Source organism: Cebidichthys violaceus, unplaced genomic scaffold (genome assembly GCF_023349555.1).
Source record: "Cebidichthys violaceus isolate CVI_PGR_0920_01 unplaced genomic scaffold, fCebVio1.0.p SCAF_6, whole genome shotgun sequence".
Lineage (NCBI taxonomy): Eukaryota > Metazoa > Chordata > Actinopteri > Perciformes > Stichaeidae > Cebidichthys > Cebidichthys violaceus.
The window spans coordinates 16765833-16787981 of NW_027176816.1; the positions used below are offsets into that span (position 1 = coordinate 16765833).

Sequence of the window (22149 nt, forward strand, 5' to 3'; positions counted from 1 at the left end):
CTCTTTCCACCGAGTGGCTGCGCTGAACGGACACAGGATAAAAGCCACTTCCCTTGGAAAGAGAGTCCACACACACACACACACACACACACACACACACACACACACACACACACACACACACACACACACACACACACACACACACACACGTCGAGATAACACAACACACTTTTTCATGCGCACACACACACTCCGTTTTATGACAGGATCTTTTCACCCTGGAGACAGTAACGCCCTCCCTGGGGATAAGCAGGTGTTGATGCCTCGCTGCTTGGTGCAGCATGACACACACACGACCTGAGGTCCACTGTGAGACCAATGGACTTTCATATTCCCTGTTCTGTACACACACCAGCTCTTTTTATTTTTACAAAATGCATTATCAACGCAGACCAAAAAGGCCATTCATTATATTATGGCAGCTTCTTCAATATGCAGATGAGAAAAAAAGGAAAAAGGAAATAATGTACTGTTAACGTCTTTATGGAGCCCCAAACTTTAAATGATCAAACAGGTCAGAAGTGTCCTAGGGAGAAATATCATTATTTTATTTTATTTAACTTTTTTTTTCTAATTCAATGTGTTTGATTTCATATATTTATTTATTTATTTTTATAATATTCAAATTTTTTTATTATTATAACACTTTCAAATCCTTCTGAAATCCATGTTCTATAAATCTATACTATAATGCAACATGAAAATCAACATCTATATAGATGGCTATTATTTTTTTTTAGACGTAAGGTGCAACTGGTTTCTCTGAGCATCCGACAACAAGGCCTCGGACCTTCTCACCTTGACTAAGGGGGGGAGAGAGGAGACTCGCGATGTCATGGAAATATGTGACGAAACTGGAACTGATGGTGCTGTAACTCTTCAGCTCAACATTCACCAGACTCAAGGATCAAAGAGCAGTCAGGAGGAAGCAGGAGGTAGGCGGACTGGATGAGAGAGAGAGAGAGAGAGAGAGAGAGAGAGAGAGAGAGAGAGAGAGAGAGAGAGAGAGAAAATGAGAATGATTGACAATAGCAGCTGAGGCTCGATTTAACTTTTTAAACCGGGGACAAGCAAGCGGCTGTGGGGCCCAAGTGGCCCTGGAGTGCAGTAAAACGTGGCCACTTAATAAGCATGTCTGTTATAAATCTAAAAATGCATGTTTGAATATAGTGCTGGTTGTGTGCTTTCATTATCTGTGTGTGTGTGTGTGTGTGTGTGTGTGTGTGTGTGTGTGTGTGTGTGTGTGTGTGTGTGTGTGTGTGTGTGTGTGTGAGAGAGACAGAGTGTGTTAAGTGGCCAGTGGTCACATCCTTAGAAAGAGCCTCCGCTGACAGGCTTGGAGAGCACACAGCAGCACAGCCAACAAAAGCTGCCACAATTACAGGCCTCCGCTCTCTGGCCAGCAGTGGGAGAGTCAGCCGGTCGGCCACACTGACTACGCGGGAAACAGGGAGGGATGGATGACAATGCAAAAATTTTACGGGATCATAAAAAAAAAAAAAAAAAAGACTTTCACTTCTACAAGAAATGTGCTTCAAGTCTCACCAAAAGAAAGATCACATTTGAACACATCATAACTTTTTTCCTTTTTTCCTAAGCTTTAAGCTCCGGTGCTGCTAACATTAAAGGCTCTCTTCCTGCTAATTTCACCACGAGTGATTCATTGTTAATATGACCCATATGACCCCGACAAATTGGCGTGAAATCTAAATTATTCCTCTGTAATATTAAATAGTCAAGTTACAATCAAAGTAAAAAGAAACTTTCCAAACTTCATGCTAAGCTAAGCTAAGCTGCTGGCAAAACACCTCCACTAATTAAATCCATGTTATAAACGCGGTAGTGTTGTCACAATACACAAATGAAATACCCCCAAAAAACAGGACACACTTTGATACAAGGTAGTGGAGAATGTGAAAAGAGTGAATTATTGTACCATAGTGTGTAAATACCTTATAACATCCAACCAGAATGTGAGAAACTCTTTTATAACGCTTATAACAGGTTCAATCCTCGCAGGGATAAGTATGAGCAGTGCTAGACGATTTGTTGAGTTCCCTCTTAGCAAAATAAGTGTCCTCTCCTAATCAGCAATGCAGTGTATATTTCCTGGGCTTTTATTGTGAAAGGTAACAACTGAATACTTTTCCAGTATCGGTATACCGTGCAACACTAAACCGCGGTGGTTAAGTCAAAGTATGCGACGAAATGAATACAAGTGTATTTCACAGTTATTGCTGACCGTGAGCAACCAGACTTGTTCAACCGTGTCAGGAATGGCAGATGTGTTGCTGAGGACCAAAGGAAGAGCAGTTGAGTTCTCCAGAAAGCTTTGGCCCGTTCTGATCGGGCACCGGACTGGTACTACCAATGTAGAAGAACAAATGTTGCCCTGACTCAGTGCTTGAGGTTTAAAGCCACAACCAAACACACTGAATCTATCCAGAGCTATCGCCGTAGCGAAGAGGGGGGGGAAAAAATGACTGGAAAAATAAACAGACAAAAGGCATTTGCATTCTGTCTGCAAAGAGACAAAGCAAGCACAAACGGCTCGTCTGTGGCTAGTTTGGGGTTGGGCCATATGCTCGCATGAAGCATCACGTCATCGAGGACGCTGGCATGGTCATTGTGTGGCAGAATGCTGAGGAGGTGGCAGTGGGACGTGCATGCGTATTCATTTGTTTGTGGACGGGCTGCATACATTACCACCTACGGCTTGTACAGCCACATCTCCACTCCGAGTCTCACTCACACACACACACACACACACACACACACACACACACACACACACACACACACACACACACACACGGCCGCCTCTTCTTTCACAAAACTCAATAGCCGAAGAAAGCCCTTTGTCGTCCGTCGTTGTCGTGACGACGTGCCTGGGTGGAGTGAATAGAGTGGAGGTCTTGCTCTCCCAGTCTGTGGGCATTTTAATCAGCTTGTCACACTGTCTGTGGTCTGAAAACACTCCGGCCAGTGATGCTTCGTAGCATTTTTAAGGTTTTTTTTGGAGCAAGCACATTGTATTATTCAGAGGACTCTGCGAAACATCAAGTTGACAATGAAAAGAAGAAAAAAAAAGGGCGCCATGTCCAGCCTGAAGACCAGCGGCAGAGAACCAGAGCAGTAGTATTGCTAATATTCCGGGGCTGAGGCTAGAAATCTGGTCTGCTTTCTGCCAACTCTCCAGTTTAATAAGTTCCATGGTTATGAAAAATGCAGTATGCTTTCTCCAAAGCCCAGAATAAGCCGAAAGAAAAACTCCCACGTATTCCCAGAGAAACTGGGATGTTTGAGTTTGAAACAAGAATCAGAAGAACACGATTTGTTTTATTCATGAATGAGTTTGCAGTTCGTGACCCACGGCAAACCTTTGACTCACAACATGCTAAGTGGAGGCAGCCCCGCGTCCCCTCTTGTCTCACCCCTCCAAGACCAATCCTCTCGCCTGTCCCTCCTTCTCGCTCACTATCTCAGGCGCCTATCTGGATGCCATGCATTTTTCTAAATGTTTAGTCGGGGATTCTTTCTGCGGCTGTTGTCCCTGCACACCCTGCAGTGGTAGCCGCCGCAGCATTATATCATCGCATCATTCCTTAACGAGAAACATATTCTCCAGAGGTTAGAACTCACGATGTAGGACTTTAAAGTTGAACGGAAATTTGAATTCTAAGCCATTGTTAACTAAGATACTGCCGCTGCTTTAAGCGTTAACCCTCTGGGTGGGCGGGACTATTTCCTATGACAGCGGTTGACTGACATTTGAGAGACGGCGTTGCAACGTAATCTCAAAGTAGTTATGGAATTACCGCAACCTCTTAACCGCGCATTATAAATAAAAATAAAAGATCAATTACTTAAATGACTAGAGATGCACCAATACTGATATCGGATATCAGTCTAACACCGACTCAAATAGAGATCCGTTATCGGAAACCAATTATTTTAATAACTACAAACTCAGTATATTTATATTTAGCTATTTATTTGTTACATTTTGTTTAACAAAGTTAGGAAAGCAATGTCAAACCTGGTGATGCCTTATAGATAGGATGAAGTCACTTCCACACAGTGAAGCATACAGCTTATTAATTAAGCTCCATAATGGACGATACCCGAAGCTCATGTATGAGTACTGGGACTGAAGAAGTCTGATCTGTGCGTCCCTAAAAATTCAACGTTGCCTTCAAACAAACTCCTGGTCTCCTGGGTGAAAGTCCTGTGTTTGACAATTACCCACATTACCTGCCAACACCACATAATGCGCTGTAAAGAAGAAATGGTCATTTCCCGTATTTTGGTGCGATCAGGCTGCAGCGTTGCTATGACACGAGCTATTGACAACAGTAGCTCTACTGACTGAAGTATGTCATACGATATAACTGTTAAAATACATAAAACATAACATTATTTTTTTTTTTCATAAAGCCCACATAGCATTGGTTGCGTACACTTTATGATTTACTACAGCAATAAAGATTTAGGGGGAGCCATCAGGCTTAGAATGCTAGGCTAACAAAGTGACAGTTAGCTAACCTAGCCTGCTACCGTAGCACTGGTTCCCACTGTGTCACCATGCAGTGGTGTGGCCGGCGTTGACCGTCTCTCTTTCATGACTCCAGACACAGAGACGGCATGTGGCCTGTGTCTGTTAGCTTCTTTTCTTTTGTCTTCCTTTAGCTGTTCCGATGGTGATCCACTCCCATCTTATTTCCTTATTCGCACTATGCATTGAGAGGTAATGTCAGCTGTCAGTTGGGAGTGGTGACCTGAACTTGCTACTCTGTTGGCAGCCTGATGAAAGAGCTGTTGTTGGGTCAGTTCTGCTAACACACTGACTGTCTGTCCGGTGAAAAATCAAATATCAGTGTGGGCGCCTGCAGCCTTTAAGGTCTCTGTGTGTGAGTGGTTCAGCCCCGGAATAACCTTCTAATAGCAAGTCCATTATGATGAATATCAAACATGATGGAGTTGATTTAGTATCTATCCGTGGCTGAGACATTTCTAAAAGTACTTTCTGTGTTTGTCAGCAGTTGATTCTACTCCTTGGTTTTTTTCGGGGACTACCTGACTGCTAAACCACAACAGAACCAATACAACAATACTTGGCCTTAATACGACACTGGCGGGGCTGGTCCACTCGGCTTTGCATGCAGGCAAAGACTGCCTACTTTCATCCCAGACGCGTTTCATCTGCAGCCAGGGCACCCATGCAGACATAATCCCACTGAATCCCTTAAAAGGGACCAGTGACAGGCGTTCCTAATTCACATTTCATTCCGGATCACACTCTACCGTCCTGCAGGCTTTTTGCTCATTGGGTAGCTACTGGCGGGTACTTCCTGGTCCCAGTGTGGGCCTTACATAAGACAGGGCTGGTTAAACAGCTTTAAAATGACGATGCTTTCATGTTGTCACAGGACAACTGAAAACCGGTCTCCAAGTAGAGAGAAATCCATGTCATTTATTGAGCTGTGTTGATCGAGGAACGCGTCACAAGCTGAGAGGAATGCTGTATTTAGAGAACACCGATGTCACGTAACAATGACAGCTCAGGGATATCTGATTAAAAAAAAAATAATCAACTCCACAGAGAAATATTAGTGATTTACAAAAATACAACATACAAGTTATTGTGTCACCAATTAACAGCAATCAGATCCAGAAAGCCCACTATAAAAGACACAAAAAGTCAAATCAGAGTTTCTCTGAAGCTGTACTCTGGAGCTCTTTGATCTTTTGAGCTGGTATGATGTTTTCCATGTTCACAGTCTACACACAGTCAACGCAAAGACACAACTTCGTGCCGCTATTTTTACGTATTTGCGTGACGCTGTGACGCAAAAGTGTACTGGATAGATAGATGTATTCTCCGAATGTCTCCTGACATTGTTGAGACAGAAATGGAGAAAAACAATCTATGGTAGAGCTCTACAATAGAGACCGGATGACAAAAAGGACGTTGTATAAATAACAGACTACTGCAGTATTTAGGCATACTTTACATGGCGTTATTTTGAGTGTTGATTCGTTTTTAAAACCGGTTGCTTGTTTGTTTTGCGGACAGACCTGATAAAGCATGAATTCAGACCCTTCAAATCAGCATCATTACGTAGTTAGTCCCTTTTAAACGTTTCTTGCAATTACATCAAAGCTCCATCTGTTCATTCTGGTTAGCATCAAGTAGCGCCTCAGGATGATGCTGTGAACCAAGAAACGACTTCTAAGTACAAAGCAGCACTATTGGTGATTTCGACCATGGATGAGGACGAAAAGAAACGTTGTTGGTATCAAGTGCTGTGCTGAAATGATCACAAATAGTTTAATATTTTTAAAGTAATATTTTAAGCAATACTGCTGAACAACCTTTTTTCCAGATTCCAGCCAGTCTGAATGAATGTTTCATTTCATGACAATCCATCTAAAAGTTGTTGAGATATTTCAGACCGACCAACCAACGCCTGCATCCCTGGAGCCGAGTCACAAGCATGCCTCTGGTATTGATGACAAAAACGATTCTGTTTTTATTATGTCAAGACATCACAAATTAATCTAAAATCCATCCGATGAGCTAAATGAAGACTGTTCCAATCATGACATTTTGATCGTTTCCTAGTTGCTCAAAATGAGCTCAGCTCATTTAGCAGCCAAACTGGTGGCTCTGGAGTGTAGGCAGGTGGGAGTCATATCCTGGCCTTCTGTCAACAAGCCATGTGACGGACAGCTTCATTAAAAGAAAATGGACGCCCCCTGGAGACACGCCTTTGTCCCCCCCCCCCCCCCCCCCCTTGGCTTCCTGGGATTGGGAGAGAGGACAATCAGAGCAGGTCTTTTAGAGTGGGAGGTCTTCAATTGTCAAATGCTTAATAGACTGTGCTCTCTCCATCTTGCTCAGCAACACGCACGTGAGAGTCGGACATACGTGCAAAACACACACACACACACACACACACACACACACACACACACACACACACACACACAAGCAGACATTAGCCCAGTATCTGAATCTCTGGCAGAAAATCAAAGATGATTGATGAGCGCAGCCCGGCTGTGTTGAAGGTCTGAGGTGTGTGATTGTGATCTGGGGACAAAGGAGTCATTGCCAAAGGTTAAGCATGTGATAGAACTCTCAGGGAGGAATGGAGAGGAGTCTAGGTGTCATTAATCACACAAATTCACTCTTTTCATTGAATTGTCATCTTTTTTTCCAATCAATAATCAACAATGGCATCGTTGTGTTGTGGGCATCAGCTGTAGTCATATTCAGAGGTGGGACCAAATCCTTGTTTTGGGAGTCACAAGCAAGTCTTTGCACTCAAGTCCTGAGACAAGTCCCGAGTCATGATGTGCAAGTCTCGATTCAAGTCCCCATAGAAGACTGAATAGTCCCAAGTCAGGTCTCAACTCAACACTGACAAGTCCCAAATCAAGTCCTAAGTCTTAAACCATACGTTTTGAGTCCTAAACAAGTCATTATGTGCGCTTCACTAAATGTGATGCCATTTTAATAAATTTAAATACATTTAATGGATCTGGGAAATTTAGTGTTGACTTGCATTGAATCAATCGCGCTAACATCAGTTGATTCAGGAAATGAATTGATGCTCAGTCTAACAGATTCCCTATATGTTCTTGGGGCGCAAGCCTGAGTTTCATCATCAAGTTACTATTTGGGATTCTTTTGAAAGGTCAATATGGATGCATGAATCAGTGTGCCGTACACTTTTAAATCTGTGTGTATTGAAGGTTTAATGTAAAACGACACCCAACAGAAGGAAGTGTCCTTCACAGGCAAGACAAATGCAGACTTGGAGGAGAGGTTTTTTTGGGGGGAATTTTGTCAAATCAAGTCTAAAGTCATAAACTTTGTGACTTGAGTCCAAGCCATGTGACTTGAGTCCACACCTCTGGTCATATTCAGTGTGGTGAACTCCACCTGGAAGACCAGCTACTTGAAATCAAGCATAAGACGGCCATGCTGCCACCGCCGACTGGGTCTTCAAGAGGCTGTGGGGCTGTAAATCAGTAGATCTAGACAAATGCCAACCAAACGGCTCCAGGAAGCATTGAGAGGTCTTTGTTCGAGAAGGGGCACGGGCACGGACCCAACACTAATACGGCTAATGGCTTAGGAAACCCCACTGCTTCTTTAATTGAAGCCGGCTCTCCTGTGTCCAGCGAGGAGAGAGCGAGATAAGGAATCGAGAGATTGGGGAGAGTACGGTTTTACTCAGATCTTAAAAAGCAAGGAGGGGCCATAAGAAGGGGGGGGGGATACAGAAGGTGTGTGTGTGTGTGTGTGTGTGTGTGTGTGTGTGTGTGTGTGTGTGTGTGTGTGTGTGTGTGTGTGTGTGTGTGTGGAGTGGGTGTGGGGATGTAGCCAATCGGGATTCCCCCGAGGTTTCAGGACACCTGGGATCATCAATGATTGATCAAACCAGAGGGTTTAACTAAGGGAGAGGTGGGTGAAAAAAACAGGGACTGAGGGGGCAGGAAATACAAAGGAGTGTGTGTGTGTGTGTGTGTGTGTGTGTGTGTGTGTGTGTGTGTGTGTGTGTGTGTGTGTGTGTATGTATGTGTGACAATGAGAAAGAAAAAGAGAGAGGGTAAGTGAACAAGAGATGGAACAGAAATGGTTTGGAGAAAAAAAAAACATCAATATTGACCAAAGAGAAAGAAAGAAAGCCGCCCTGAACAGGAGAGTGCATAAAGAAGCCAGACTGTGTGGAAGCAAACATCCCGATCAAAGCCAAACCGCTGCTGCAGCTCTGCAGAGACCCTGCGGCCTGCCCACATGGTTTGGGCTGTGCTCAGACCAGCGAAAGACAAACAATCTATGACTATATAATATATATATAATCTATGGTTTTTGTCTCTCAAACTTCTTAAATCTTTAAATCTCGTCTTAACAATATTTGTGAACGCTTTTGGAAATGGTTGAGAATAGCTTTTGTTTTTTATTCCTAATTATCTGATCTCATTCATGTTACTGTCTCTTCCTCCTCTGTGCTCACAGCCTTTTGTCTTATCTCATTATATCTGCCTGCTCTGTTTGGTTTTATCTTCTTCTGAAGCTCTTTGTAACACGATTAAGACAAATGCTATAGAAATAAAGTTTATTATTATAGGGTTTTTTTTACATTAGTGTCTACTTTGGGCGCCTTGTCCCTTTTCAGATGTTAGTTTACAATATTTCTCTTTAAATGCTGTTTACTGTTCTTGGCCCAAAAATGTCCAGTTCTACAATATTTCACCAAAAGAAAAATGCACAAAATATGAATACAGATTTCCAACCAAACTAATCCTGTCACAACCCCCACAGATTAATCTTGTGAACCTTTGAAGGGGGCCTGAACCCCACTTCCACAGCTACAACAGTAAAATGCTGCTGACTTAACAATTTAATGAAATATAGAATAATAATACATTAATACATCAGTCACTGGGGACAATATTCTGTAGAACCAGTACTTTTAATTGTAATACTTTGTTGATAATAATTGTATTTAATATTTAGAAAGCAGGACTTTTAATGGCAATGGAGTATTTTATTTATTTTTTTAACAAAGGAGCTAAGAACTTCTTCTCTACCGAAAAGCTTCTTACTGGTCAGATTGGAGCAGTCTGAACCTTTTCTAGGTCGTTATTCAAGAAGGCAGTCGGACATGAGCGAGTGTCGCACAGCCAGACATATGTCCACACTTTGTTGCTCTTCCATTGATGGTACGAAGATGTCCGTACCAAAGACAGCACATCGGGCCGGCAAACTGGACCAGGAAGTAGTTCTGCGTACTGGCCAATTGGCGAGTGGAATGGGTAGAAGCAATTCTGTAGAATTTCAGCTTTTATCCGATTCTACTTTGGTATGAAGGCAAGATAATGGACTGGCATGAATTGACCTCTGAATGTATTTGAATTGCCATGCAAACTCGTTCTCCTTATCGTTTCAAACCCTAAAACATGTCGGAACGTGAAACATGTTTTTTTGGGGGTTGCCGGCTCTTGGGGGGTGAAGCAGATTGGCTCCGAGGGTTGCCTGGCATTGTTACTGAATCTTTGAAGAAAAGACTTGAATCCACTCCCCAATGTCAGGACTGCTGCTCAGAAATGCATTATTAATGAGAATAGTCGGACTGATGCTTGGGATTAATTACAGTAAGCTTTGAAAGAACCCCCCCCCCCCCCGCCTTATTGCTCAAGCGGACAATATTTTTTCTTTTCATTCAAGATCAGAATTAAAGTGTGTAAGTGGGTTTTTTTCTGGAGACACCCCAACAGACATTACTGTCCGGGTAGATAATTTACTCTCACTGCGCTTTTTCTTTTTCCCTTTCTTCCACACTGAGCGGAGCAACAGATGCACCGCGCTGTTGTCACCTGCTTGGTCGCACAGAGAGCAGCTAAAAGGCTAAGAGCTTCTTCTGTTTGTCGCTCAATTTGCATCCCCTTTTGTCAACAGTTTCGCTCGCAAGTTCAGCTGCCCGATGCGGCGCAACCGACGCGTGTTGAAAGTCCATTTGGCCAAAGACTTCTCTCATGTCATGTATTCAAGTGCTTCACATAGACACGAATAATAACGGCGCGTCACGGCGAGATGATCGTGTGAATTACATGGTTCCTCTTTGGACTTTGGACAGCTGAGCAGCTACTTGAGTTACATATTATACTTGTATATGCCGAAACCTTCTTTTCATTCTATTTTTTACACTTGGTTAATCAACAGACAATGAAAGCAAATTAAAACGAAGAGAAAAAACAACAATCGCAAACCACTCCTCAATTACATGCATCTAAATATACTGTATATGCAAAAGATCATTTTGTCGTAGGAATGGACGGCCACTAGCCTTGTCTTTTAAGTAAGATACTAATATTACTTTTATAAAATTTTGAATACGTAACTCTCAAGCCACATTCATCTCGCTGCCGTAACAGCTGACATGTTTGCGGTGCAGTCTCTCACGCTAATCTTGCAAAAAGAATAACAGAGGTCTGAACAATAGCCGGATGACCGGCCGATGGCCGATGGCCGCTGTGAATGCGACGGATCCTCCGTGCTCCTCATTCATCCATCACGGTGACACACATCAGCGCGAAGAAAATGATCATTCTGGCCTCTCCGCGGGTTGTTGTTGGTTTCAATTAGCGGGGCCGACATCTGACACCGGGGGGCCAAGCGAGTCCGCATTGATTGGCCGGTGCGCTGTAGAAATGCATGTGTCAAGGGCAACTGGGGTCAAACTGTGGGACCCCGGGAAAAAGAAAAAAGATGCAAAGAATGACAGGAGGGAGGGACAGAGGGAGGGGAGAGGGGTAGACGGACATGGCCTATCTGGACATGCCTCTGTGGGGACGATGGGGGAGAGGAAGGTCCATTTAGATGGGACACAAAGCCTGAAGGCCACGGTGTGTGTTTGTTTGTGTGTGTGTGTGTGTGTGTGTGTGTGTGTGTGTGTGTGTGTGTGTGTGTGTGTGTGTGTGTGTGTGTGTGTGTGTGGAGGAGGTATAGGATGACCCGCTTTGTGAAAACCAATTCGACATTCAAAGTGAGGACATTTGTGTAAAGTCTCAATCCTGAAGAAAACTAAAATTGGCTTAAGATCTAGGTTCGTCAAGGGTTAAAGTTCCCGTTTGTTTAGGATTAGGAATGAAACCCAGTGCAAAAGTGTGTGTGTGTGTGTGTGTGTGTGTGTGTGTGTGAGAGAGAGAGCCTGGTAGGGGGGCGATTCAACAGCTGGACAAGCAGACTTGATCCGACTACTGTTGAACTGATGGAGACCACTGAAGGCCTGGAGTGAGTGAGCGCGCACACACACACACACACACACACACACACACACACACACACACACACACACACACACACACACACAGAATAACAACAACTTCTGGTGTGCTTCTCATATTGCGTTCAACCACTGAAGGCATGACATTACAATAACAAGCACACTGCATAGCTTGTGGGCTGGACCTGGTGGGAGGTATGGTAACCCAGAACAACAGAAGGGGGGGGGGGGCACCACCTGGAGAAGGACGCACATTGAGCAGCTACCATCTGTCTACAGCTGAGGCCAGTAGTAAGGTTCAGAAAAGTAAATGTCTCTACAGCTCTGTCCAAAAGTAACAACATGTTCATACCAACAAAGAGCAATCTGTCTATCTGGTGCACTTTGAGAGCAAAACTAAGAGGACAGACCTTGAAGAACTTATTACTTTAACCATAAACACATAAATGGTGATGACGATGCAAAAAAGTCACACCCACGAAGAACCGTTCGGGGTCCGTGTTTCGAGAGGGGTCGGGTGGGTTACTGACGACGCCCCGGTTGACAGTGGTGCCGGGAGCAGGCGGGTCCTTATGTCAGGGACCCCACAGGGAGCGAGGGAACAGCGGGTCCACGACACTGCGAGGCAGCGGGCGAGGGGTGCTGTAACGCTACGACCCACATTTGCCCCGGGCTTTTGAAATGCACCTGGCGAGGGCCAGCTAGCGCCGGGGGGAGGGGGGGGGCTTTCTTACCCACCAAGCAGGGGTGAAAAGCTCCAAAACGGCGTGCGACACATAAATTCTTTTATCTCGGTGACCTGGTTTTCATAATCTCTGTAAGCAACAATTTACGAGACGTCGGTCCATTTAAGATGGTTTGATGAATCAGACTTGGAGCACGAGTACAAGCAAACTAAAAAACGAAACAAATAGAGAGATTTAGGGTAAGAATACTATAATCTTCTTGACCATTACTGTTTAAGGAAAGGTGAAGTCAGCTCGGCTATAAATCTGTGACATGTGAAATGTCTTTACATGGAATATGGTTGTAGTCTGCTATTGAATCTGAAACTCGTGGAAAAAGAAGTGAAAACAACGTGACAAAAGGGCTTCAGTTGCTTCCAATTGTATTCCTGATGCTTCCTGAAATCGGTTGCGTTTCCTTCATACGGAGAAGCAGTCCGCGTTGTTCTGCCGCAGAAATGGAATAACGTAGAATTGCATTTGACCGAATGTGAAACTGAATGACTCCATACGATTGACAAAAGAAGACAGAAATGGGAAGCTGTCACACACACACACACACACACACACACACACACTCAGGAGGACTATAAAGATCTGGTTACTGTGTTTGTGTCATTTCCTCCTGTTCTCTCACTGTGTGGTCAGCTGTACTGCAACCACTGTGAACATCTATACCCCCTTCTCCACCCACACACACTGTGCTCTGTTTGGTTAGCCCCCGCCCCAGACTGCTGGATCTGGAAACAAATCTACACAAAGCACTGAGCATTACTTTTCTTCAAACAGGAAATAAGATGCATTTTGTGAGAAGGTGAAGGAGCTGTTGATCGGTACCAACGCGTTAACTCTACGTCTAAACCACACGCTCATACCGCTTTACCACCAACATGGAATGGGTTCTTCTGAGCTTTTTATGACCACAATTAAACTGGTTTGGAAGCCGAAAAGTTGGTTCACAATTGGACCCCAAAAAATGTCAGAGAATCGGTTAATCGGTGCGAGCCGCCATCTTGCTGCTACGGTTTACTTCCTTTGTGAATTGTGCAACACAACCCATTGATGACACGTCCTTGATTACAATTAGATATCGGATATCTGCCCAACACTGACACAAATAGCTGGAAAGGGTATTGCTGACAATGGGGCCTATCTATTCGACTCTATTCTTTGTTTTTAGGCAACCGTAGGCACCAATGGCACCAATGGCACACTAGCAATAAGTGTGCGGAGAGTTTCGCAAATGTTGAAGTGCCCTCTTGTTCGCATTTAAATGACCTCTTTCCCAGCCGTTGGCAGTTGCACAGGCCGTTATTTACTGTAGTTTGATCGATTTTTTTCCTAAGACCCGCCCTACTCTGTCTCCGATTGGCTAGTACTCGTTTTGTTTAATGCTGATGAACAAGATTGGGGGTAGGTTTCATGATTCTGATGTGGATGTTTTGTAAAGTCCTCTCACGTATAATTACAAGGTCCCGATTGAAAAATGTTGCTGTGCATGTTGCCGATTTGGAGGGAATACAATTCCAGATCTGTTGCAAATTAAATTTTTGAAATGTCGATGTGTCGTAATTCAACCTAATGTTAACCTTCATGTTGATATGGAACACTGATTAACAACATTTAAAAACGGCACTTTGTATCACAAAAGGTTGCCGACTCCTGCTATACAAAATGTAAGGAATTTGGAGCAACTTGTTGTGCACAAAGCTGCTTGCTGGTGCACGATTTATTATTTTATAATAAATAACAATTCAGTGAATATGTATGTACATCTTTGTTTTGCAAAGGTAGGGAATCCAGGTTTAAGTCAGGTCAGTTGCCTTACACATCAAAGGACGATCGCGTTCTCCTCCACACAACTTACCAATCAAACACTGGTGTCAGGTTGGTAGGCGGTATACCCAGAGCCCAGGTATTGGTACGGGGACTGAAAAAGCCAGCCATCGGTGCATCCCTCATCACAACCCTCATCACAACGGTTCAGCTAAATATCTGGAGGAAACGCAGGCTGGTTCCAGAACCTGAACGAAACCGGTTCAAGAACCAGATCTGATTTGGCGTACAAGGGGTGTAATTAATGAAAAACCATTGTTGCATCACTGATGGCTGGTCTGTGACAAAAAATACATTTAAAACCAGATGCTATTCATCAGTGCTGTAATATACATGTGGATAAAGTAGCCACACTGTAGAATTTGACATTTTTGAGTCGGTGCCCTTGACCGGACGATTTCAAAGGTCTTCGAGTGACTTTGACTCGGCCCAGCTTTTGTTTGTGCTACTCAGAGTGTGACACCTGCTATCCTGCTACGAGTGTTCATTTCATGTGCTGTACTTGCTGCAATAAACAGTATTTTTAATTCATAATTGAAGGGGTTCGCTCAGATGCGCTTGCATGGCGGTTTCTTGAATACGTAGCTTATTTGTTACCGTTAACTGAATTAATTTATATGCAAATGAATTACTCTTTGTGCTTGTGGAGTGAGCCACCCTATTGTTTAGTTTATCCACAACAACAAAAAAGAAAAGATCGGTGAACAGCACTAGACATAAATATCGTCACTAATCAATTCCAGAGACAGTTCTAAGTAAAGTCTAAATGGCTTGTTGGTTTTGTGCTGCATATAAATCCAGTATAGAAAAACAATTTCCACAGGGGCTTCTAGGTTACTCATGTCAACAATCTTGGCTTTACGTTAATAAGCACGCATGCTTTTACTGTGGCTCGCTGCCAACTGGATCACAGAAAACGAGGGAGACTTTTCAACTGCCGTGGTCAAACCCTCCAAATGATTTCCTCCTCTTTCCGCTGCAGCTGCCGCATTTGGAGCGAACACACACGGAATCTTTTCTCTGCTGCGCTCCAAGGCTCTTTACTAAATGATACCGCTGAGCGGGGAACAGTATCCCTCTCCTCTCCTCTCCTCATCTAATAAAACAGGGAGTGAGCAGCCACTCACAAAAGGCTTTGGAATAGTTTGGCAGAAAAAAAAGCATTTATCCATCCATCCATCCATCCATCCATCCATCCATCCAGTTTAAAGCCACTTTTCAGGTTCGATACAGACCTTTTCTCGAATGGAATGAGATCGGCGTTTCCCGTTGGCTGGTTAACAGTAAGTGGAATACCGACATTTATATTGCAACTCAACAATCAGCAAGACAGAGTGGACTAGTCCATTCACATCATTTTAGATGGTGCTACAGAACTCAGTTCAAGATCTTTCTAGAAAAGCATCCATATGCATGTATGGTACAGATGTTTCTATTCACACGAACAAGCAGAAATAGGGCCAATTACTTCCAATAGACTCTATGGAGGAGAGGAGGCCACTGATAGAATAACAAGCATGCCTTCCTGGGTTAAGTCCTACACTGCAGGGTTTGTGCAGCGATCGTTAGAGAATTGAGAATGACGGTCAATAAACAAGAAGTCAATAATCACTGAGGTCAATATCCAATCCAACAGCCAATCATGTAGTGACAAAACGTATACATTCTAGCAAAACCACTAATCTTATCAAGAAGGCAAATATTTGCCTTAAGAAGGCAAATATTTGCATAAAAATTGATTCATTTCAATACAATTCTGTGATTGGTGGATTATCTTCCAGGGGCAACGTACCAATGGGCACAAATGGTTTGCATCAAGTTCATGGTGAACTTTGCACAACACTGTTCAACTAAAATACACAGATCAGTTTTCACAATGCCGACCTTTGACCCAGAGAGCCGGAGAGTCCACAATGACGATACGCTGAGAACCGCAGTCAAGCATTTTAAAGGGATATCATGCAGTGAAGCAATATATATTATACATTTTATATTCTTTGAGACTCTGTAGTGTTGTCACGTTACCAAACTTGTGACTTTGATATGGTACTCTGCCCGGATATCTCGTACCTATACTGAAGTGATACCCCGGCAAATACCTAAAACATTAGGAAAAGCAATGGAACTTTTTTTTCTTTTTTTATAGTTAATTTAAAAAAAATGTAATGTATTAATTAAAAAATGTACATGATTTGCAGTAATCTGATGTCCCCTATGCTTGAGTTTATGTGATTTCTTTGATAGTTCATTTTGTATTTGCAACCAGATATCACATTAAACAGTAAACCTTTATTTGTAAAACAGCACCTCCACCAGCACATCAGTATCAGTTCAGGCAGAGAGTGGTACTGCAGCACGGGAGACACAAAACCCCACAAAATGATAATGAATTCAGATGAAGTTCTGTGAGAAGTAGACCAGAGACAAAAAGACGCCACACACTGTCTCACATCCACGCAACTCATACGAAATACCCTGTGGCTCTTATTTAAAAACTGAGAGGTACTAATAAAACGGTGTAACGTACCTTCCTTAACAACGTGACATTGTGATTCCTTTCCAGTATCGGCATAAAGTGCATCACTAGTACTCTGTTGATGGGTGATAAAAGCTTACATGTTTGATATTTGGTAACCGTTTTGTTGGTTCTTGCATCCTATATTTTGACAGTGGACAAATGTAGATAACAGTATCCCAAAGAATTGATTTTGACATAACAAAACGTTCCTACATACGAGTTTGCTTGTGACGCTTTCAGTGGCCGGCTTTTTCTGCCCTGGAGGGGACTTCATATTGGGTGGCCCTGGAGGTATTATGGTTTAATCTACAACCTTATTTCTTTCCCTCAGCTTTTCATTAATCAGCGGGAGACTTAAGAGGATTTGACATCCACTAACATCGCCACACAAAACTCTGAAGCACTGAGTGAGCTGATTCCACAGTAAACACTGCTCGAATCCTCTTAAAATACTAGAAACTTTAAAAGGAGTTAGAACGAAGTAGAGTAGATCAAATCAATAAGGTCGGCCGATGAAATGAAAGAGACGTCCCGCACTGGAAGTAATGGCGCTACTACCAACATCTTTTGAGGTCACATCATCAGCAAATATGCAGCAGAAGAAGAAAGTTCATTGGGTAATACTAATAATTTAAAAAAACTGATTCAAAACTACATTTTACAAGGAAATCCAAATATCCATGGGTGCTAAAACTCCATTAATATCAGTGACTGTTTAACGCAGACAAAGTAAATACAGACTGCATGGTTTGCAGATAATCAATGGGCTAATCAAGAGCATCCAAACAGATGTGGGCCTGCAGGAAAAAGATCCCCTTTTCTTGAGTAGCCTTAAGGGAATTAAACCCTTCCACTTTCTATCAGGATCTAATCTGACATTGTGAGAACCCCCTCCACGGCCGATAAACCTGAGGATGAGCCCCTGCAGACAATGGGAGAAGAAAAGCTGACTTAGCGATCGCCTCTGGACCAGCTTTCTGTGCGTACAGACGAATAAATCCAAAATCCATTAGCTCGATTGACAGCTCGGTAAAAGCAGTCGAGTCGAGTCGGGTCCGTTTTGATCAATCCATTCCCAGAATGTTATCTTGAGAAGTTTGCAAATGATATGGATCGTTCATTGGCCACGGGTGATTCTCAGGGCTTGTTAGCGGAGGTAATTAATTCAGGGCCGGCCTTGAAAACTAACAATGGGACAAATCAATGGGGGGGGGGGGGGGACATTTTCAGGATTCAAATTTGAGAGCATTGGTGACAGCTGTCTGTACCAACAGAGCTGCATACTCCCACCAAAAGAAAAAAAAAAAAAAAAACTGGAGACAAATGCAGAGGCATTTCTTCAGGAGAGGGAATGCCCCACCTGTGAGTAAGTCGGATCGCTAGCATAGCTCCACTGGGTCAGAAGGCAACTGTCCAGGGGCCTGTGGCTGGGTGCCAGGGGGCAACAGCTTAGGGGGAAGAGGGTTTCTGTTTCTGGCAAAAGGCAACTGGGCCCCACATATGCAACTGTCTAACAGTCTGGGCAGCAAGGGCTCAGAAGCAGCAAGAAGTGGAACAGGCAGAATGGGAACGTTCGTTTCCTCTCCGTTTTGTAGCGCATCGACGTAGCCGGCGGCCAGGGCCCGGGTCCCCGACACGCTGTTCTAAACCTAATGTTGGATAAAGCTCACGCACTGCTACACCGATCCACCGCAAAAGGCGAGGAAGCGGACGGAAGGTTTTGCCGTCTGTTAAGTTTGTTTTGAATTGAATCTGTAATTGTGCACGAGTCCGTCAAAGCGTTAATAGGCTAGTTTAAATTAGCTCAGAGAGACAATGCATCACCCTTTCACAGTAGTAAATGTAAACATTTTAAATGTGTCCCCGTTGCAGTGAATGTGTGTGACATCAGCTGACGGGAAGTAAACATGGTGCCAAGGTGTTGCCAAGCAATGCAGTACGGTGAAATGGTCTAGAATGTTTTTTATATATTATATATTATATATATTTCATACCAACAGTAAAGGGCGAATGTAAGTGTAGCCTTGAGCAAAATCTCATCAAATAATAATAATAGTAATAATAAACATCGTCATAAAGCACATATCAAAGCTCAAAGTGCTTTACAATAAAAAGACAATAGATGATAAAATAATAAGTCAAATAGAAAACAGACATACACATATATATATATATATATATATATACACATACATACATACATACATACATACATACATACATACATATGTACAATGCCCTTTCATTCTCATTCAAAATGTGTATTAGAAGAGCATTGTACATTGTTTTATCTGATTAAAAACCAATGAATTAAAGTAATGATCGACAGATTCATTGATATCACAATACTCGTTAGTTGCAGCCCAAGTCATCTGGTTAGCAGATCTATTCACCATCAATCAGCGCCTGGTCACTATCAGCCAATGCACGGTCATCAGTGACAATTGTTTTTTTTACTACCAATTCAAGGGATCCCCTTGTAATCACAGTCAGACTCAGGACTGTCATGAAGCAAAAATTTGTTTCCAAAAACCTGACTGGTGCGTGAATAACCAGTAGTATAGTGCTCAGTTCCCTTTGCAGCAGCATCACTGGAAAATCTGCATGGAACCTACACTTGTCAGTCATTGTGAAACAACACACATGAAACATTAACCAGGATGGAGATTTCCTTCCAGTTATCTTAGGCGTGGCAATGACTCACCTTGATTACACACAAGGAACATCTATATACTCTGATTCTACAGTGGACAGGGCCTGAGGAGGCGGTACAGAGGAGGGCAGCTGGGGGTCTAGGGTTCTGTCTCGAGGCCGGACTCCAGTCTGGACTGCAGGCTCTCCAGGGAGCTGGGTTAGGGGACCGGGGCTGGTGGCACAAACACAACTGTCCCGGGGATCAGAACAATAAAAAACCACACCCTCTGGGTTTAATATGACAGATTTTCAAAAAGGATTACATTTGTGAGAGTTGATCTTGACCAGACCGTGGTATTAGATGTTGATGTAATTACAGTAAATGGTTTCTTTGTCATTTAGAAAGTAGCGTATTTCTAATTATTTCTTCATGTTTTGAACATTTCTATATGCAACTACGGTCGGGCTATATTGAAAGTCCCCTACTGAGGATATTGCAATACCCATAAGTGACAAAGTGGCCACAATGTATAGACAGAAGGCACTATTTACACCAGGGCATGCTGGGATCAATAAATCAGATCGATCAACTGGTAGTTATTTCCCTTGTAAATCATGTTTGGTTGTTTTGTGGGATTAAAGATGGAGCGGTGATTTGTGGTGTTTCTCCGCCTCACTTCCCGTCACTCTGCCAAAGGACAAGCTAGTCAGCTAGCTAACTAGCCAGCCACCGTGTGTTGTCACCAGATGTAAAATGACCACGGGAAACAGTCCAATGTCCGCTCTACTCCTGTTCTACTGCTGGTGTGTGGTCAATAGGAGGAGAAGACAGAGGGGGATTTCCATTTAAGTACAGTGGATCGACGCTTGCTGCTAATGAAAAGAAGCATTTACTAAGCTGCCAATCCGCCCGTCGGCCAAACTCCCTCGAGAGCTGTTTGAAGTCTGCGATCCAATCTACCCAGCCGACAGCGGGCATACCTGAACCAGGGGCAACCATTGGTGAAGAACTTCCACTATGTTTGTGGGAAGAAAAGAAAAGATAAAGAAGTGGCTTCAGGTCACCATGACGGTACACAGAGGAGAGGAAAACATGGGTTTGGGATCCTTTTTCTTTTCCTTATCTTCTCAGGGAGGCCTGTGGCTGCACTGCTGCCTCAGCAAGTGTTCTCTGTGGAATCTCTCCTCCCACACCCCGTTACAGCACTAACCCATACACACACACACACACACACACACACACACACACACACACACACACACACACACACACACACACACACACACACACACACACACACACACACACAGAAGAATGTAGCATGAGGGACCACCAGCTGTCGCAGTGACCAACATGGGGAACACCCAAAATACTTCTATCATCAAAATCTGGCATGTACGCATACTCTGTCATACAGTTACACACCTAAGATCAACATGGCTCTTTACCCTCCATCATGTCAAGATGCCGTCCTGCCGGTTGTGAGAGTTAAGCTAATATTTACAATGAAATCACACCGGTGTCGCCAAAACAAGTCACCAGCGTAGTCATTCATTGACAAGTTAAAGAGCTTATCGGAAACTCAATCATTCTGAATGCACCACCCGTTCAGACTGAAACGCCTGCACGACAAAAGCACTAAAAAGATATCTGACGTCCTACTACAGCTCTCCTCTCCCTTTAATTCTCATTTCCAGTTTTCACACTGTTGAAAGGAAAAAGCGACTTAACCCCCGGTGTGTTCCCGACACTTGACACCTACGAATCACTACACTCCGTCCTCGCTGCACCCAGCAGCATCGCTTTATTAGGGCCAACGGGGCTGGAGAAGAGTCATTTTCAGCTGCAGAGAAGCGGCTTTTCAATGACCAGCTGCAGCTGAAGTGGCCTGCGACCCATTCACCCTCTGTGTCTGTCTGTCTGTGTGTGTGTGTGTGTGTGTGTGTGTGTGTGTGTGTGTGTGTGTGTGTGTGTGTGTGTGTGTGTGTGTGTGTGTGTGTGTGTGTGTGTGTGTGTGTGTGTGTGTGTGTGTGTCTGAGAGGTTTGAGGTCCGGATGGTAAGCCTAACCACTTCCTGCGGGCCACCCTAATGAGAATAACCATCCCCACACAGTTTGATTTCAAAAGCGCCGCGTGCAGAAATGGCAAGAGTCCTGAAATATTGTTTTGGCTTTTGCGGCAGACGATCTCCGGTTATGTGGAGCCCCTGAAAGTGACTGATGGTGACTGATGACGTGTCCAAAATAGATAGATAATACCGTTAGTTCAATGATTACATGGAGTGTATGAACTTACTTTCATTTAACCTTCAATCAATTGGTAAAGTAAATCAAATTTGTAATGCATTTGAAATAAATCTAAATTGAATGCATTATCTTGAAATATCTTTTCTTTTGCTTCAAGACATTATTCAATTTTGTGAACGCTTATGATAATGAGATGGCTGTGCCAGTGACTGTGTTTGTGTAGCATCGATCCAATACTGACTCAAACAGCTGGACCGGGTGTTGGTTCTGGTATCAGCTCGGTACTCCGTATCGGCCTGCTATCTGCACAGCTTACCTTAATTCGAGCGCTTTTGTTTAGTTTCTTTGATATTATGAAAAAGGAGAGAGAGAAAATAAATTAACACAA

General features: G+C 43.4%; 1 protein-coding gene across 1 annotated transcript in view; it reads right to left on the reverse strand.

Moving 5' to 3' along the window:
- The window catches only part of plxnb1a (plexin b1a), a 67295-nt gene that overhangs the window by 40533 nt on the left and 4613 nt on the right, over positions 1 to 22149 (reverse strand). Inside the window, exon 3 of the mRNA XM_068733756.1 lies at positions 802 to 947. The gene's annotated coding sequence lies outside the window, so the exon portion shown is untranslated. The remainder of the gene's footprint in view (positions 1 to 801; positions 948 to 22149) is intronic.